The sequence below is a fragment of the Cetorhinus maximus genome, chromosome 1 (genome assembly GCF_964194155.1).
Source record: "Cetorhinus maximus chromosome 1, sCetMax3.hap1.1, whole genome shotgun sequence".
NCBI classification, from domain to species: domain Eukaryota; kingdom Metazoa; phylum Chordata; class Chondrichthyes; order Lamniformes; family Cetorhinidae; genus Cetorhinus; species Cetorhinus maximus.
Window position 1 is genome coordinate 245,868,781 of NC_135879.1, and position 18,155 is coordinate 245,886,935.

The following is an 18,155-nucleotide window of genomic DNA, read 5'->3' on the forward strand; positions in this document are numbered from 1 at the left end:
AGTCCCGGAGGCGTATTGCCAGCAATTCCGGAATGCTCATAAGAAGCTCACACAAACCTACATCCAGTTTGAACAGCTGAAGCAAATAGCGTTCGACTGATGTGTAAGATCCCTAAAAATCCCACACGTCAATGAGGGGTTGCATGAGCTAATACAGCTGGAGGAATTCAAAAATTGCTCACCCTCCATCCTGCAAATAAACTTGGAGGAGGAGAGAATGCTCACAGCCAGGGATGCCCATTGGCCTGGAAACTCAGGCAGACAATGGAAAGATAAGGGTGATCTAGATTGGAAAGGACCACACCCAGAAAAGAAAACACGAAAGAGGGAGCAAGAAGCCCCCCCTACATCTCAAAAGGAGAATTTCCAGAGGCTGGTGTGTTCTCATTTCAACAAAATAGGCCATTCCAGGCCTGAATGCTGGAGATTGTGAGGCAAGGCAGTTGGCCGAGAAATGTTTCACATAAGTAGTCCCACGAAGGACGCCCCAATGGGTAGTGCAGCAGAGCAGGCTACAGAAAGTTACCCATTGGAGGGCGTGGAACTATGTGTGTCTGAACCAGACAAAGCCTCCAGCATTTGTGCATAAGTCTGCTATAACTAAACTGAAGTTGGGGAAAGCCATTTGGAATTCCACTGTCAAGTGGGTATTGTGTTAATTTGCTGGTTCTGTTTTAAATCTAAAATCTACTTTGGAGTGTTGCCATAAAGGGGGCATATACTGGGGGGTCAGGTTAATTAGGAATTTTAGGAGTTATTATAGTAGTTAGTAATTGTTGTCTTATCAGTGTGCTTGAAATCTTTTGTATTTTATTAATAAATATCTTAATTTTTAAAATCTCTAAAGGTCTTGGTGGACTTATTACTTCTGAATTCAGTGCACACATTGCAAAACCATTGTGATAGCGTGACTAAATTTCCCTTGTGGATTTGTTCTGCCTGGCTCACATCATCTGCCACGTCATAACATATTCAGTCCTTAATGGGTTTTTAGGAAATCATCCAAAATTTCCATACATTAGTTGCACCATTCTTGCTAAATAAGAATGTCAGTTGAGGGGTAGTTGTCGTGTCTTTGGGACACTCTTGCCTTCTAATGGATGGTCAGCGCTTGCTGGAACCTAAACCTACCCACCCCCTCCTCCACCCCCGGTCAATGGGAATCAAGAGGAAAACTCTCCGCTGGTTGGAATCATACCTAGCACAAAGGAAGATGGTTGTGGTTGTTGGAGGTCAGTCATCTCAGCTCCAGGACATCACTGCAGGAGTTCCTCAGGGTAGTGTCCTAGGCCCAACCATTTTCAGCTGCTTCTTCAATGACCTTTCATCCATCATAATGTCAGAAGTGGGGATGTTCACTGATGATTGCACAATGTTCAGCACCATTTGCAGCTCCTCAGCTCCTATATCCAAATGCAGCAAGGCCTGGACAATATCCAGGCTTGGGCTGACAAGTGGCAAATAACATTCATGCCACAAATTGTCAGGTAGTGACCAACTCCAACAAGAGAGAATCCAACCATCGTCCCTTGACGTTTAATGGCATTACCGTCACTGAATCCCCCTGTTCCATTGATCAGAAGCGGAACTGGACTAGCCATATAAATACTGTGGCTACAAGAGCAGGTCAGAGGTTAGGAATTCTGCGATGAGTAACTCACTTCCTGACTCCCCGAAGCCTGCCCACCACCTACAAGGCACAAGTCAGGAGTGTGATGGAATACTCTCCACTTGCCTGGATGAGTACAGCTCCCCCAACACTCAAGAAATTTGACACCGTCCAGGACAAAGCAGCCCGCTTGATTGGCACCACATCCGCCACCTTCAACATTCACTCCCTCCACCACCGACACACAGTAGCAGCAGTGTGTACAAGATGCACTGGAGGAATTCACCAAGGCTCCTTCGACTGCACCTTCCAAACCCACAACCACTACCATCTCGTAGGACAAGGACAGCAGATAGATGGGGACACCACTCCCTGGAAGTTCCCCTCCAAGCCACTCACCATCCTGATTTGGAAATATATCACCGTTCCTTCACTGTCGCTGGGTCAAAATCCTGGAACTCCCTCCCTAACAGCACTTTGGGTGTACCTACACCTCATGGACTGCAGCGGTTCAAGAAGGCTGCTCACCACCACCTTCTCAAGGGCAATTAGGGATGGGCAATAAATGCTGGCCCAGCCAGCGAAGCCCACATCCCGTGAATGAATAAAAAAACAAACAGCTCCCAGTGTGTAAAACAGAGCTGAGTGTTACTCCACCCTGTATTAGAATGATCAGCTCTTGCAATGCTCCCACAATGACTCCCATTTCACTGAGAAACAGTAACCTTTGCAAACGCTCCTTTCAATGTCCAGAACTAGAAACTGCAGTGGGATTTTATCCTTGTGAACGAAACTGCAAAAGCAAAGCAGCTCAACTCCCCAACTCTAATTTCAATAAATAATACGCAGCAATTTCTTTTAAAAAAATTCACATCTCTCTGTAACAGTCTGCAAATAATGATACCCTCAAAATTCTTGGCAGGATTTTGTTTTAAACAAAGGCCCAAAGCGATGTTTTCTGCCTTTTAACTTTTGGTGAGCTAGTCTGACTCGTTCTTCCCATCGACTCTTCACTTACTCGCTCCTTAACACCGTTTTGGAGAGAGGGGGTATCAGCTTCGCTCCCAGCGCAGAGCTGCTGCTCACGCGCATGTACACACACACACACACACTCAAACATAAACACACACATATACACAAACACACTCACATATACACACACATGCTCAAACATAAATACACACATATACACACACACACTCACTCACATACACGCACAGTCACATATACACACACACTTACATACTCACACACACACAAACATACACACACACATATACGCACAGACACACACACACACACATATACATACACACAAACACTCACACACACAAACATATTCAAACACTCACATACACATATACTCACAAACACACACTCACAAACATACATACACACATATACAAACACACACACACACTAACATACACACAAACACATACACAAACATACACACACACACATATATACACACACACATAGACACACATGCATACACACACATAAACATAGACACATACTCACACACAGGCATACACACACATATACACACACCCACAAGCACACACTCACCTACACACACAAATATAGACACACATACGCACTCACATTTACACACACATACACTCGCCCACAAAGAGACACAAACATAGACACACACACACTCACATACACACATAGACACAGACACACACACAAACAGACATACACATACACTCGCCTGCAAACACACATAAACATCGACACACACACACTTACACACCTAGACACAGACACAAACATAGACACACACACACACACATAGACACACACACACACACACACACAAACAGGCTGCACATCTCCAGTGCGGAGCTGCCTCAAACACGCCCCTAGTGTGGAACAAGAGAGCCCGAGCATCCCCAGCGTGGAGAGAATAACAAATTCCTCATTCTGGAAGGTGGAACAACAGGCAGTTTGTTCAACCAGTGTAGCATCAGCAGCAGCAACCTCAGGCGGAGCTAGGTGATCCCTCTGGCGGAGTGGCCCCAGCTCGGAGTGGCCCCAGCTCGGAGTGGTCCAATTTTACTGTTGCAGTTTTTAACAGGCAAATCGCGATTAGGGCCTCAAAAAAGAAGCTGAGCACAGGACCTCACTAACTGTAAATCCGCTTCTGCGACAACATGCCCTAAGTAAGTTACTGAGGCCTGACCAAACTCACTTTTGGCTAAATTCACTATGAGGTTAGCATTGTACAAACTTCAAAATAGTGTTCTTGAAAGGGTTTAGGCTGTTCCCCCAGGTGTTGTTGGATACGAGTGAATCATCAATATACACCACACAACTGTGTAGACCAGCCACTGCTTGGTTCATTAACCTCCGAAATGTGGCTGGCACATTCTTGAAAGTGAATGGTATTACTTTGCACTGGAATAGGCCATCTGGGGTCACGAAAGCTGAGATTTCTTTAGCTTGGGTGGTCATGGGGATTTACCAGTACCCTTTCAATAAATTGATTCTGCTGATATACGGGGAGTGGCCCACTCGGTCGATAAGTCTTCAATGCGAGGAACTTTTCGATAGTCAATGTATGTGGAGACGGTGCATTGCGGTAATGTCACTGGACCAGTGATCCAGAGACGCAGCCGAATGCTCTGGGAACATGGGTTCAAATGCCACCATGGCAGCTGGTGGAATTTAAATTCAATTAATAAATTAATAATCAAATAAATTAAAAATCAATTAATAAATCTGGAATTGAAAACTAATCTCAGTAATAGTGACCATGAAACTATCATCGATTGTATTAAAAACCCATCTGGTTCACTAATGTCATTTAGGGAAGGAAATCTGCCATTTTAACTAGTCTGGCCTACATGTGGCTCCAGACCCAGGGCAATGTTGTTGATTCTTAACTGTGCTCTGAAAGGGCAATTAGAGATGGGCAACTAGCGCTGGCCTTGTCAGTGACACCAATATCGCATGAAAGAATAAAGAGACCTCTTGGGACCATCTGGTTTGAGGCCTAATATGACAGGGCGAACTCCAGCTGCTCTGACTCGGTTCTTTGTGTCATTTCCCAGCATGTATTGAACTTCCTCTCGAACTTGGGCCAGTTTATCGGGACTCAGCTGATATGGATTCTGTTTTATTGATGGGGTCTCTCCTGCATCCACATCATGAAGGCATGTCCCTACATACTCAAACTCCCCGAGCAGTTCGGTCATGGCTTCTTTTTCATGTGCTTGCACACGAGCAGGGGAGAGACCTCATCCTGAGTGAGACACAGCCAGAGTGAGTGTGGGTATTGGCAATTTGGTGCACAGTGGGAATTCGGTGCAGAGGGGAAGATGTGCTCTTTGCATTTTTACTTTGCTATCCAACTTCTTAAATCTTCAGAGAGCGGTCTTGCCCTGCTGCAGCAGTAGAGGCTACAAGGGAGAGGAGTGACTGGTAAGTAGTGGGTAAATTTGGGTAAGTATTTACCACTTTTATCGCTTATAGTTTAAGGTTTTTTTGTAGTTTACAGTTTGTATATTCTGTAGTAACGAGGATCAGGAAAGAAGGGCCCTAGAGTAATTGATTTAAAAGGTTTAATTTAAAGGGATAAGTCATAGCAGGAAAGCTCAAAGCCGTGGCGTGCTCTTTGTGCTCCATGTGGGAAGCCGGCGACATTTCCAGCTTCCCACAGTGACCAGCATGTGTGCAGGAAGTGTGTCCAGCTGCAGCTCCTGGAAGCTCGGGTTTCAGAGCTGGAATGGCGGCCGAGGACACTGAGGAGCATTCACGAGTCTGAGAGCATCGCGGATAGCACATTTACTTGCTAAACCTGCATACTAGCCCTTTGCGATTCATGCACTAGGACACCCAGATCCCTCTGCATCTCAGAGCTTTTCAATCTCTCACTATTTAGATAATATGCTTCTTTTTTATTCTTCCTGCCAAAATGGATAATTTTACACTTTCCCACATTATACTCCATTTGCCAGATCTTCGCCCACTCACTTAACCTATCTATATTCCTTTGTAGCCTCCTTATGTCCTCTTCACAACTTAATTTCCGACCTATCTTTGTGCCATCAGCAAATTTAGCAGCCACACCTTCGGTCCATTCATTCAAGTCATTTACCGAAATTGTAAACAGTTGAGGCATCAGCACTGATCCTTGTGCCACAACGCTCGTTACATCTTGCCAACCCAAAAAACACCCATTTATGACTACCCTCTGTTTCTTCTTAGCTAGCCAACCTGCTATCCAGGCCAATATCTTACCCCCTACACCATGAGCTTTTATTTTCTGCAATAACTTTTGATATGGCACTTTAACAAATTCTGGAAATCTACAGGTTCCCCTTTATCCACAGAACATGTTACTTCCTCAGAGAACTCCAATAACTTGGTTAAACATGATTTTCCTTTCACAAAACCATGTTGACTCTGCCTGATTGCCTTGAATTTTTCTAAGTGCCCTTCTATAACATTTTTAATAAGAGCTTTTAACATTTTCCCTCTGACAGATGCTAAGCTAACTGGCTTGTAGATTCCTGCTTTCTGTTACCCTCCCTTTTTGAGTAAAGGATTTGCTATTTGCTACTTTCCAATGTAATGGGACCTTCCCCAAATATAGGAACTGTTTTAAATTAAAACCAACACATTAAGTATCTCACTAGCCACGTCTTTTAAGACCCTAGGATAAAGGCCATCAGGACTCGGGGACTTGTCAGCCCAGAGCTCCAACAATTTGCTAAGCACCTCTTCCCTGGTGATTGTAATTTTCCAAAGTATCCCCCTCCCTTCCAATTCCTGATTTACAGCTATTCCCAGGATGTTACTGGTATCTTCTATTGTGAACAGGTACATGACTGCAGGATGACAAATTCTGATTCAGGACAGAATCTTCTGTTCTGGAGTCAAAGTCCAGTGGCAGAACTCTGAGTGACTTTCGCTGGAGAGCAGGGCGGCTGAACACATGGGATCTTGCTCTGTCCTGCTCATTAATTATGCATCCACAAGGAGCACATTGAATCTCTTGGTGGTGCGGACAGGAAGATGGCTACCCCACCATCACCTCTTGGTTCCACATCTGGGCGCCATATTCAACAGCACCAGGAGAACCATTCACCCACTGCAGGCCAGGATCTTTGGATTCCTTAAAAATGTCCAGGAAAAGACAGCAACTTTCATCCTCACAGTACAGCAGTGCCGCCCTGGAGATGTTCCTCCAGGACATGGAGGAAAGATGGGAGGCCCTCTTTCCAAGGGATAGGAGCATGACACCCTCCTGCCTGACTACGCCGGCCTGGGAGGAGGTTGCCAGGGAGTGCCTGTGGGGTCCAAAAAAGGACCACCCTGCAGTGCATAACATGGATGAATGATCTGCTGTGCGCCGCCAAAGTAAGTCAAACTTCTACTCACTGCAAACTTACACTCTGATAAGGAAATCAGGTAGTCTAAGGGTTAATGTGCACAGGGATGTCATACATGATCAGCAGGTGGGACATCAGCATTCCATGTGCCATAGCCACTTAAAGCTCACTATCTCATCTAAGTCTCTGCACAGATGACGTCTTAATCACTTACCGGGAAGGGCTCAGCCCACACAACAGGCATGCAAACTTTTACCTGCTCTTTCATCTATAGTGCTTACACTCAACCCTTCTGTCTTAACTTCTGTCTCAAAGGGTCGTGAATCTGTGGAATTCACTACCTCAGAGTGCAGTGGATGCCGGGACGCTGAATAAATTCAAGGAGGAGATAGACAGATTTTTAATTAGTAATGGGTTGAAAGGTTATGGGGAGATGGCGAGAAATTGTAGTTGAGGCCGAAATGAGATCAGCCATGATCGTATTGAATGGTGGGGCAGGCTCAAGGGGCTGAATTGCCTACTCCTGCTCCTAGTTCTTATGTTATGTTCTTACATTCTTAACGCAGGAGAAAATTGCCCATAAGAAGCGAGAGAGAGTCAGGGCCAGAGAGAGCAACCTTCACCCCATATGAGAGCTGGCAGGAGAGGGCACTGATGATGCCTGTGCAGAAGGCGAGATCAGCCTCCCTCAACAGTCTAGTGAGGAAGCATCTATTATACAGCGGCAACATGCGGACAATGACTGTGAGGGATCTTTAATGTATGAGCCTGCCTAGTCAATCACTAATTCTCTCTTCTCTCCATTCCAGGTACCAGCAAAAAAAGGGGAGGACCTCATCCTCCCCCAGAGGAAGCCCCAGTCCCCAGGCCACCTCGGAGGAGGAAGAAGATGTTCCTGCGCCTGTACAGCCAACATTGCGTCCACCTGCACCCTCCACCAGTGCAGGTACACACACCTCAGTGGTACGTCGTTCAAGACTAGACTTGGGTTCACAATCTGGTGATCACCTCACAGACAGGGATCCACAGTAGGTGGAGGTAGTGACAGCTGAGATCTCTGGCACTCAGAGGATGAGTGGTGTGGCACAGGGATTAGTGCTGGGGCCTCAATGTTTTACAATTTATATAAATGACTTGAATGAAAGGGACCGAAGGTGTGGTTGCTCAATTTGCTGATGGCACAAAGACTGCTGGAGACCAATCCCCTGCAGAGTCCGAGTTTGATGAAAAGCCTCTGCAGTCAGCCCTAGGACAAATGTTGTATATGCTTAGAGAGGCAGAGGAACAACAGGTAGGATTGTCAGAGGCCATCAGCAGCATGAGACGAATGATGGAGGAGTCCGTCTGTGTTCCTTCTGGTGTTATGTCCCACTCGTGAGCACATCGAAGTCTATTGGAAGGGTGGCGGCTGCCTTGGGGACACAGGTCCAGCACAGTTTCTGCTGCATTTGCACTACAACCTGCACACCATCACTCTAGCCATGGGGTGTATTCCAACATACGAATTAGGAGCAGGAGTAGGCCACTCAGCTCTTCCAGCTTGATCCGCTAATCAATGAGACCATGAGTGATCTGATTGTAACGTGAACCACCTACCCCCAATGACCTTCCATCCCCTTCCCTATTAAGAATCTACCTCCCTCTGCCTTAAAAATATTCAAAGACCCTGCTCCACTGCCTGAGGAAGTGAGTGCCAAAGACTCACTACCCTCTGAGAGAAAACATTTCTCCTCATCTGTCTTAAATGGCTGACTCCTTATTTTTAAACAGTGACCCCTAGTTCTAGATTCCCCAATGAAAGGAAACATCCTCTCCACATCCACTCTATCAACACCCCTCAGGATCTTATATGACACAATCAAATCACCTTTTACTCTTCTAAACTCCAGCGGATACAAGTCTAGCCTGTTCAACCTTTCGTCATAAGATAACCTGCCCATTCCTGGTATTAGTTGAGTAAACCTTCTCCAAACCGCTTCCAATGCAATTACATCCTTCCTTAAATAAGGAGATCAAGACTGTAGACAGTACTGCAGAATGCGGTCTCAGCAATGCCCTGTCTAACTGAAGCATAACCTCCCTGCTTTTGTATTCAATTTCCCTCGCAATAAATGATGCTGCACCTACATAGCAGCCTTTTGCAATTCATGGAGTAGGACACCCAGAACCCTCTGAATCTCAGAGCTCTACAATCTCTCACCATTTCGATAACATGATTTTTTTTGATTTTACCTGCCAAAATGAGCAATTTCACACTCTCCCACATTACACTCCATTTGCCAGACTTTCCCCACTCATTTAATTTATCTATAGTCCTTTGTAACCTCCTTGTGTCTCTTCAAATCTTCCTACCCATCTTTGCTCATCAGCAAATTTAGCAACCACACATTTGGTTCCTTCATCCAAGTCATTTATATAAATTGTAAAAGTTGAGGCTCAGCATTGTCCCTGTGGCACACCACTCGTTACATCTTGTCAACTGGAAAAATACCGATTTATGCTTACTCTCTGCTTCCACCATACATCGCCCGGTTCCTCTTTATCCACAGCATATGTTACTTCTTCAACAAGCTCCTATAAATTGGGTAAGTATGATTTCCCTTTCACAAAACCATATTGACTCTTCCTGATTGTTTGGAAATAGATAGTTTAAGTAAGTTATATTGGTATTTCTCAGGGTTAGGAATCAGTTTTAGCTTTAAAGTTTAAGTTTGATCTATATTTCTGTATATGTGTTAAGAAAGGTCAAATGAAGTTTTAGTTTCACTTTAAAAGGCTGCTTGCATTTCTAATGGGACATTTACGACCCCTATAAAGTGAAAGTAAACACACAAGAGTAAAAAGAACACTGCTGTTGCCTAGCAACAGGGGGCCAGGTAGGCAGGTTCCTCCCACAGACACACACACACAGAAGAAAGATGCTAGTTTGTTTCAGAAGCTGTTTTTGAGTTCAGTTGGTTTGAAGACAGCTGTGAAGCAGAAGCAACCTAAAAGGTGGAAGGTAGCAAGTCTCAAGTTAAGAAAAACCCCAAAGGTCCAGGGGATTAGAAGAAGAGAAAGTCCAAAGAAGACCTTCTAGTCAAAGGAAGGACAGGAACCTGGGAAAGGTCCTGTTAAGCAAAGTTAAGAGTGAGGGGCAGAGAGAAAGGTTCCAAGCTTCAGACTTAAAGTGAGAATAGCTTGCAAGAAGCAAGAAGGTTCAAAGAGACAACTGAAGGTCTGTAATTCTTTGCTATGAGCATGTGAAGTAGTGGTGTACTTTTGTGACTGAATTGATGGGAGAGAGTGCATGGAAGACAACTTGAGTGCATGTGGTGACTCAGGGAAGAGGAACATCATGAGAGTTTGAAACCCCGGAGGTGAACCCTGGCGGAAGATGTCTGAGAGAAAACATTGGTTTGGGAGAAGATTCCAAGGCGAGGTCCTGGAGAATGGAGATTGGAATCCCTAGTGTGAAGGACAGAATTCAAAGAGACTGGTTGGCCTATGGTGTGATAAGCGTCTGGGGGGAGTTGAGGAGAGATCCATAGCAGTTGGTTGAGATGCCATCTGTCACTTGGTTTCAGAGTGTGGTGTGTCTGACCACAGGGTACCTTAGGTTTACATGGATTGTATACTTACTGTGAACATTAGAATACAAAATAGATTTTGTAACTTGTGTTATCCTTACAAGTCTGTATATATCTGTAAAGGTGTAGTTGTGGGTAAAGGAGTATTGTAATATAGTTAATCTTTTCTTGTTGAATAAATGTTGTATTACTTTGTTAAAAGTTCATCAGCTGACTCCTGTGACTCGGTTCAGTAGCTATTCTCCATGTGTCTAAACAAACAAAAATAAAAGTTAGGATCTATCAAGCTGGGTTCCACTCTGGGATCAGGCTTGTCCAGGGGTTACCTCCGCTTGATTTCCCTTAATTTTTCCAAGTGCCCTGCAATAATGTCTTTCATGATAGCTTCGAACATTTTCCCTATGGCAGATGTAAAGCTAGCTGGTCAGTAGTCCTCAAGCAGAGGACAACGTGCATAGCATGTTTAAGGAGGTGGCCATACCACAGGTCAGAAGCGTACAGCTAGAGAACCAGGCAGGTAGTGTAGGAGTCCCCTGAGTCTATCCTGCTTGCTAATCAGTTTTCCATTTTGAATGTTGCTGAGGGCAATGGTTCCTCAGGGTAGTGCAGCGAGAGTCAAGCCTGTGGCACCATTATACAGTGGGGGAAGAAGAAGAATGGAAGGGCATTAGTGATAGAGGATTCCATAGTCAGAGGATCAGACAGGCGTTTCTGCAGCAGTAAACATGACTCCGGGATGGTGTGTTTCCTTCATTCTGCCAGGTCAAGGATGTCTGCAGCACATCCTTCAGGGGGAGGGGGATCAGCCAGAAGTTGTGGTCCACTTTGGTACCAATGACATAGGTAGGAAAAGGGATGAGGTCCTGAAAACAGATTTCAGGGAGTTAGGAAGGAAATTAAAAAGCAGGACCTCACGAGCAATAATCTCAGGATCACTTCCAGTGCCACGTGCTAGTGAGCATAGGAATAGGAAGTTTGATTGATTAAATACGTGGCTGGAGAACTGGTGTAGGAAGGAGGGCATCAGATTTCTGAGGCATTGGGACCAGTTCTGAGGCAAGTGGGACCTGTACAAGCTGGACAGGTTACATCTTAACATGACTGGGACTGTTATACTTGCAGGGAGATTTGCTTGTGCTGTTGGAGTGGGTTTAAACTAGCTTGTCAGGGGGTTGGAAACCTGAGGGGTGGCCCAAATTGAAAGAAAGTTGGTAACAGGAAGCTGTACTGAGACTAGAAGGCAGGAGAAACTAAGCAGAACATTGAGTATGCTTCGAATGCGCAATGATGTCAAAAAGACACAGTTAAGGGCACTCTACCTGAATGTGCGCAGCATTCGCAATAAGGTAGATGATCTTAAGGCACAAATAGAGGTAAATGGGTACGATATAATTGCCATTACAGAAGCATGGCTGCATGGTGACCAAGACTAGGAACTGAATATTTAAGGATATTTGACTTCTAGGAAGGACAGACAAGAAGGGAAAGGAGGTGGAGTTGCGGGTGGCATCAGTGCATTGGTAAGGGAGGATCTCAGATCGGAAGAACATTTGTGGAATCTGTTTGGGTGGAGCTAAGAAACAGCAAAGGGCAGCAGACATTGCTTGAAGTTGTTTATAGGCCACCAAACATTAGTGGTAATGTGGGGCATGGTATTAATCAGGGGATGAGGGAAGCATGTAGTATGGGCAATCATGGGTGACTTCAATCTGTGTATAGGCTGGGTAAACCAATTGAGCACTAATGCTGTGATAGACAAGTTTCTGGAGTGTATTAGGGATGGTTTTCTAGAGCAGTATGTTGAGGAGCTGACTAGAGGACAGACTATTTTAGATCTAGTATTATGCAATGAAAAGAAGCTAATTAATAATCTTTTTGTAAAGGAACCTTTAGGGATGAGTGACCACAATGTGATAGAATTTTACATTATGTTTGAAAGTGAGGTAGTTCACTCTGAAGCAAGGGTGTTAAAGTTGAATAAAGGAAATTATGAAGGCACGAGGGACAAATTGGCTGAGGTGGATTGAGAAAATACATTAAAAGGTATGACTGTACAGAGGCAATGGATAGTCGTCATAGAATTATTACATAGCTATAGCACCTATACATTCCTTCAAGGTGCAAAAACCCAAAAAAGTCAGTCAACCATGGTTGACAAAGGAAGTTAAGGGTTGTATAAGATTAAAAGAAAAGTTTATAAAGCTGCCAGAAGTCGTAGTAAACCTGAGGATTGGGAGGTTTTCAGCAAAGGAAGACCAAGAAACTGGTAAAGAAAGAGAGAATAGAATATGAATGCAATCTAGCAAAAAACATAAAAACGGACTGTAAAAGCTTCTATAGGTATGTAAAAAGGAAGTGTTTGGCTAAGACAAATGTGGGCCCATTACAGGCAGAGTCAGGAGAATTCATAATGGGGAACAGAGAAATGGCAGAGAAGCTAAATGATTACTTTGTGTCTGTTTTCACTGAGGAAGATACAGGAAATCTCCCAGATTTAGAGATCCAAGGGACTAGGGAGAATGAGGAGTTGAAGGAAATTACTGTAAGAAGGTTGTATTGGAGAAATTAATGGGACTGAAAGTTGGTAAGTCCCCAGGGTCTGATATTCTGCATCCCAGAGTGTTGAAAGAAGTTGCTATAGAGATAGTGGATGCATTATTTTCCATTATTTTCTAAAATTCTATAGATTCTGGAATGGTTCCTGAAGATTGGAAGGTAGCAAATGTTGCCCCACTATTTAAGAAGGGAGAGAGAGAGAAAACAGGGAACTACTGACCTGTTAGCCTTACATCAATAGTATGGAAAATGCTAGAATATATTATAATCGATGTGATAAATGGATATTTGGATAATCATGATCTGATTGGGCATAGTCAGTGTGGATTTGCAAATGGGAAATCATTTTTGACAAACTTGTTGGAGATTTTTGAGGAAGTTATAAAAAAAATTGATGAAGGAGAGTCGATGGGCGTAGTACACTTGGATTTTCAGGAGGCTTTTGATAAAGTCCCCCACATGAGGTTGATTAGCAAAATATGGGATAGGAGGCAATATACTGGCATAGATGAAGGATTGGCTAATAGGCAGAAAACACTGAGAGACGGGTCATTCTTGTGGTGGTAGGCTGTGACTAGTGGGGTACTGCAAGGAACAGTACTTGGGCCCCAGCTGTTCACAATATATATCAATGATTTGGATGTGGGGGTCAAATGCAATATTTCCAAGTTTGCAGATGATGCACAGCTAGGCGGGAATGTTTGTTGTGAGGAAGATGTAAAGCTGCTACTGGAGGATTTAGACAGACTTAGTGAGTGGGCAAGAACATGGCAAATGGAATATAATGTGGAAAAATGTGAGGTACTTAACTTTGGTAGAAGGAACAGATGTGCAGAGTATTTCCTAAATGGTAAGAGATTAGAAAGTGTAGATGTGCAAAAGGACTTGGGTGTCCTTGTCCATATGTCACTGAAAGCTAACATGCAGGTGCAGCAGGCAATTAGGAAGGCTGATGGAATGTTAGCCATTATCACAAGAGGATTTGAGTACAGGAGTAGCAAAGTCTTGCTTCAATTGTATAGAAGCTTGCTTAGACCGCAGCTGGAATACTGTGTGTAGTTTCAGTTCCCTCACGTCAGAAAGGATATTATTGCCATAGAGGGAGGGCAACAAAGGTTTACCAGACTTGTTCCCGGGATGACAGGACTGTCTTATGAAGAGAGATTGGGGAAACTGGGCCTGGATTCTCTAGAGTTTCAAAGAATGAGAGGTAATCTCATTGAAAGCTACAAAATACTTAAAGGAATACACAGGGTAGTTGCAGTAAGACGCCTCCCCTGGTTGGGGAGTCTAGAACCAGGGGAAACAATTTCAAATTAAGGAGGAAGCGACTTAGGACCAAGACGAGGAGAGATTTCTTTAATCAGAGGGTTGTGAATCTTTGGAATTCTCTCCCCCAGAGGGCTGTGGAATCTCAGTCATTCAGTATGTTTAAGGTAGAGATTGATGGATTTCTGATTAACAGTAACGTAAAGGGTTATGGGGATAGTGTGGGTCAAAGACATTTAAGTGTTCAATCTGCCATGATTGTATTAAATGGTGGACCAGGCTCGATGAGCTTAATGCCCTTTTCCTGTTCCTATGTTTCTAACTGGTTAACACATGATTTCCCTTTTCCAAAACCATGTTGACTCTGCCTGATTGCCTTGAATTTATAGAAGTGCCCTGCTGTTACATCGTTAATAATAGCTTCTAACATTTTCCCATGACAGATGTTAGGCTAACTGGCCTGTAGTTTCCTGCTTTCTGTCTGCCTCCCTTTTTGAATACATTTATGATCTTATTTGGCACCAGCCAGAGAGCAAGCTACACTAGTCTCAAATATAGTTACATTTGCTATTTTCCAATCTAGGGAATGTTGGAAATTAAAACCAATGCATCAACTATTTCACTGGCCACTTCTTTTAAGACTCTAGGATGAAGTCCATTAGGACCCGGGGACTTGTCAGCTCACAGTTCCATCAATTTGTTCAGTACCACTTACCTGGTGATTGTAATTTTCCTGCATCCCTCCCACCCTTCCATTTCCCGATTTACAGGTATTTCTGGGATCGATAGTGAAGACTGATGCAAAATACCGGTCCATCTGCCATTTCCTTATTTTCCAGTATTCATTCCCCAGATTCACTTTCTATAGGACCAGTGCTCACTTCAACATTCATCATATTATGATCGCTGCTACCTAGGGCTGTCTTCGTTAGTTAATCCTATCTTGTTGCACAATACCAGGTCCAGTATAGCTTGCTCTCTGGTTAATGCCAAAATGTGCTGTTCTAAGAAACCATCCCAAAAAGATTCTATAAATTCCTCATCTAGACTACGTTTGCCCATCCGAATATCCCAGTCGGGATGCAGATTAACATCCCCATGGTGTTTGCTGCACCTTATCGATCTTCCTCCAGGTGTCCCTTCTTCTCAAGGAGTCAGAGAGGGTTTCTCCAGCCTCACAGGGAGGACGAGTGCCAGCCAAGCACCCGGGGGAATCCTCCCAGGACACTGCAAGAGTGCCCTGCTGCTCCAACTCCCCTCTGCCAGTGACCCCACCTCCTTCGCCAGGTCAGCCGAGGAGGGCCCACCTGCCCCAGAGCAGGAGGTCCTTAGCAGGCTGGGGCCTTCACAGGATGCCCAGCAAAGTCATCTCAGACAATAAACATAGCATTCAGTAGGTTGTCTCCGCCTCTGCTGCAGATGTTGGGGATACATAGGGTTAGGAAAATTACAATGTGTTGAATGCACGGTGCCCTGGGTACTCACTCATTGTATATACTTTGCACTTTTGCGAAGAGATCCAGCTTCATTCCGTCTCCAAGTGTCATGGATTCAAAGGATGTTCCAGTGATGCAATGTTCCCCCTGCATTCAAGAATCAAACATGTGCCCTCAACAAACTCCCATCTGGAACATTTTTTTTATTCATTCAAGGGATGTGGGCCTCACTGGTAAGGCCAGCATTTATTGCCTATCCCTTGAGAAGGTGGTGATGAGCTGCCTTCTTGAACTGCTGCAGCCCATGTGGTGTAGGTACACCCACAGTGCTGTTAGGGAAGGAGTGCCAGGATTTTGACCCAGCGACAGTGAAGGAATGTTGATATCTTTTCAAGTCAGGATGATGAGTGACTTGAAGGGAAACTTCCAGGTGGTGGAGTTCTCACGTATCTGCTGTCCTTGTCCTTATAGTTGGTACTAGTTGTAGGTTTAGAAGGTGCTATCTAAAGGAGCCTTGATGAGTTCTTCAGTGCATCTTCTAAATGGTACACACTGCTGCCACTGTGCATTGATGGTGGAGGGAGTGAATGTTTGTGGATGTGGTGCCAATCAAGTGAGCTGCTTTGTCCTGGATGGTGTCAAGCTTCCTGATTGTTGTTGGAGCTGCACTCATCCAGGCAAGTGGGGAGTATTCCATGATGGTAGACAGGCTTTGGGGAATCAGGTGGTGAGTTACTGCCACAAGATTCCTAGTCTCTGACCTGCTGTTGTAGCCACAGCATTTATATGGCTAGCCCAGTTCAGTTTCTGGTCAATGGTAACCACCAGGATGTCGATAGTGGGATTTCAGCGATTGTAATGCCATTGAATGTCAAGTGGCGATGGTTAGATTCTCGCTTGTTAGAGATAGTCATTGCTGGACAATTGTGTGGCATGAATGTTACTTGCCACTTATCAGCTTAAGCCTGGATATTGTCCAGGCTCTGCTACATTTGGACATGGGCTGCTTCAGTATCTGAGGAGTCACAAATGGTGCAGAACATTGTGCAATCATCAGCGGACATCCTCACTTCTGACCTTAGGATGGAAGGAAGGTCACTGAAGAAGCAGCTGAAGATTATTAGGCCTAGGACAGTACCCTGAGGACCTCCTGCAGTGATGTCCTGAGCTGAGATGACTGACCTCCAACAACACAGCCATCTTCCTTTGTGCTAGATATGACTCCAAACAGCAGAGAGTTTTCCCTCTGATTCCCATTGACTCCAGTTTTGCTAGGGCTCCTTGATGCCACACTCGGACAAATGCGGCCTTGATGTCAAGGGCAGTCGCTCTCACCTCACCTTGAGAGTTCAGCTCTTTTGTCCATGTTTGAACCAAGGCTGTAATAAGGTGGTGCTGGCGAAACCCAAAATGGGCATCAGTGAGCAGGTTATTGCTCAGCTAGTGCCGCTTGATAGCACTGTTGACCCCTTCCATTACTGATGATCGAGAGTAGTCTGATGGGGCACTAATTGACCAGGTTGGATTCGTCTCTCTTTTGTGTTCAGTACATACTTGGGCAATTTTCCACATAGCCGGGTAGATGCCAGTGTTGTAGCTGTACTGGAACAGCTTGGCCAGGGGTGCGGCAAGTTCTGGAGCACAAGTCTGCAGCACTATTGCCGAAATGTTGCCAGGGCCCATAGTCTTTACAGTATCCAGTGCCTTCAGCCATTTCTCGATATCACATGGAGTGAATCAATTTGGTTGAAGTCTGATGCTGGTGACCTCTGGAGGAGGTCGAGATTGGCTGAAGATTATCGCGAATGCTTCAGCCTTATCTTTTGCACTGATGTGCCGGGCTCCTCCATCATTGAGTATGGGGATATTTGTGGAGCCTCCTCCTCCATGAGTTTTTTAATTGTCCACCACCATTCACAACTGGATGTGGCAGGACTGCAGAGCTTAAATCTGTTCCGTTGGTTGTGGAATCTCTTAGCTCTGTCTATCACTTGCTGCTTATGCTGTTTGGCACACAAATAGTCCTGTGTTTTAGCTTCACCAGATTTGCACCTCATTTTTAGGTATGCCTGGTAAGACTCCTGGCATGCCCTCCTGCACTCTTCATTGAACCAGGGTCGATCCCCTGGCCTGGGGTAATGGTAGAGTGGGGGATAGGCCGGGCCATGAGGTTTCAGATTGTGGCTGAGTACAATTTTCTGCTGCTGATGGCCCACAGTGCCTCATGGTTGCCCAGTCTTGAGTTGCTACATCTGTTTGAAGTCTATCACATTTAGCACAGTGGCAGTGCCACACAACATGATGGGAGGTATCCTCAATGTGAGGATGGGACTTTGTTTCCAAAAGGACTGTCACTCCTACCGATACTGTC

At 44.8% G+C, this 18,155-nt stretch overlaps 1 protein-coding gene across 1 annotated transcript in view; it reads left to right on the top strand.

The window, feature by feature from the left end:
• Positions 1 to 18,155, top strand: part of LOC144688603 (apolipoprotein L3-like) — a 155,018-nt gene that overhangs the window by 103,884 nt on the left and 32,979 nt on the right. The gene's annotated exons all lie outside the window — the stretch shown is intronic.